The sequence below is a fragment of the Haliaeetus leucocephalus genome, unplaced genomic scaffold (assembly GCF_000737465.1).
Source record: "Haliaeetus leucocephalus isolate CR32 unplaced genomic scaffold, Haliaeetus_leucocephalus-4.0 Scaffold932, whole genome shotgun sequence".
Taxonomy (NCBI): domain Eukaryota; kingdom Metazoa; phylum Chordata; class Aves; order Accipitriformes; family Accipitridae; genus Haliaeetus; species Haliaeetus leucocephalus.
In genome coordinates this window covers 10,102,162-10,104,083 of record NW_010973368.1, presented here as the reverse complement: position 1 = coordinate 10,104,083, position 1,922 = coordinate 10,102,162, and the positions used below count along the sequence as shown (strand labels likewise).

The window sequence follows — 1,922 nt, the reverse complement described above, 5'->3', positions numbered from 1 at the left end:
GGGGCGCCCGGCAGGGGGCGGCGGGAAGGCTTGCGCCGGGCCGTTAGGGAGCGCCGGGGAAGCTTCCGAGCGGCGGCTCCATAGCTCAGTGGTTAGAGCACTGGTCTTGTAAACCAGGGGTCGCGAGTTCGATCCTCGCTGGGGCCTTCGCGTATTTTTAGGTGGCCCCGCCCCGCATCCGCAGGCGACGAGCCCAATTTTGGGGGGGGGTGGTGGTGGTGGTGGCGGACCAGAGCGCGCGCGCGGGCTCCGTGGGCTTGTTATTAAGACGAATGCTTTGGAAACAAACGCTCTTGGTAAAATATGAGTGCTAGCAATAATGTTGGGCACCGAATTAACTCATGGCTCTGCTTCGTGCTGGCGGGGGAGCGGGGGGGGGGGAACAATAAGCGCTTCGGGAAGCCGCGTGGGGATGGCTCAGTAAATATTTGTGCAGCTCACGTCACGATTTTCCTGATGGGAGCTTTGGCAAAATGCTGTTAAGGGGTTTAAAAGGAACAAATTGCCCCTGAGTGGAGAATAAGCTGGACAGGATTATCTGACTCTTCACAGCTTGTCAGGCAAGCTGACCAGTTGGTTTTATTTCTGTGCTGGAGGCTGGACAGAGGAGGTGTAATAATTCTTTGCCTTTTTGTTTGTTTCTTTTAGGTTATAGAAAGAGCTAGAAACCTCCACACAAATCCTCTTGAGCACCACACTTTAAAAATATGCATTCATTTTTCTCAGAAATCTTGTGAGCAGGGCATTTAGTTTCTAGCACTGCAAACACCACAGCAATTGTTACTGACATCAAGCAGGCAAATTAATACACGTGCTTTGGAGAGGGGAAAGGACAACACTTGCGGCGCACGTGCTGCAAGGGGCTCAAACCGTGGCAGAGCTGCTGAACAGGCAGGCAGCTGCTGGAGGCTGCGGCTCGATGTGTCGAGAAAGATGCGTGGGCTGTGGCGTAGCACCGCAGCCTGTGTTACACCCTCCCGGCTCCTGTGACAGCTTCTCTCCGGCCTCCTCTCTCTGCTGAGAGTAGATCAAAGCTGTGGTGATGCACGGGGCAGCATGAGTTGCCACTGCCGTCGTGAGAGGAGCAGGGGGCTGACAGGCTGTTTGCCCCTTATGGTAGCAGCCGTGCTATGCCACGAGGCCCGAAACGCATTTGAATTTGCTGTGCTTTGGGGTTCTTGCACAGAAGAGTTTGCTTGGAATGACTCCTTGTTCGCAGCATTGCCTCCCCGTCCTATCCGGGAAAACAGTGCTTGGTCCTGATCTCAGTGTTACCAGTTGACTCTCACCCTAGCCGGTTCCTTGGTTCGGCAGTCCTCCCGGAGTCCTTGCGTCAGGTTCACGGAGGCAGTAATCAAACCCATCCCTTGAGGGATCTGTTCTCTCCGGGGGGGTCTGGTCGAAGGCTGGGTACTGCGTTTCTCCGTTGACAGGGCGGTGGGTTTCGCCGTGACCAACCAGAGCATCATCAGATCCCTGGGATGCCACAGACGGTCTCGAGAAGCAGTCACGCGCGTGCTTGAAAAGGCTGCCTAGTTTGTTCGGTCTGTCGCAGGATCCTCCAGAGCGGAGGCGCAGGAGCTGCCACCGCAGCTGGGCCCGGCAGAGCCCAGCGCCATCGGTGCTGCGTTCGAGGGGATGGGGCCGTGACGCTTCATGCGCGTGGTGCTCGGCTGCTCCGCTCCCCACAGCCACGAGGTATGTTAGGAACAGGCTTCAGCTCTTCCCGTCTGTGGCAGCTGTACGCGTACGGGCTGCGTGTACACGGAGGCTTTTCTAGACCGCCGACAGGCTGCTAGGCGTGCCCTCAGAGCGGTCCGGAAGCGTGAGTGGGAGCTACGGCACCCCACGTCAGGAGGGGCCCTGCGCCTCCCCGGCGGGGCCCCGCGGCGCCGGCCCTCGGCGCTCGGGGCGCGGCGGGG

At 58.5% G+C, this 1,922-nt stretch overlaps 1 non-coding gene across 1 annotated transcript; it reads left to right on the top strand.

Moving 5' to 3' along the window:
* Positions 1 to 74: 74 nt before the first annotated feature.
* On the top strand, positions 75 to 147 carry TRNAT-UGU. Its single transcript has one exon. It is a non-coding gene; the product is annotated as a tRNA-Thr (tRNA).
* The last annotated feature ends 1,775 nt before the right edge of the window (positions 148 to 1,922 follow it).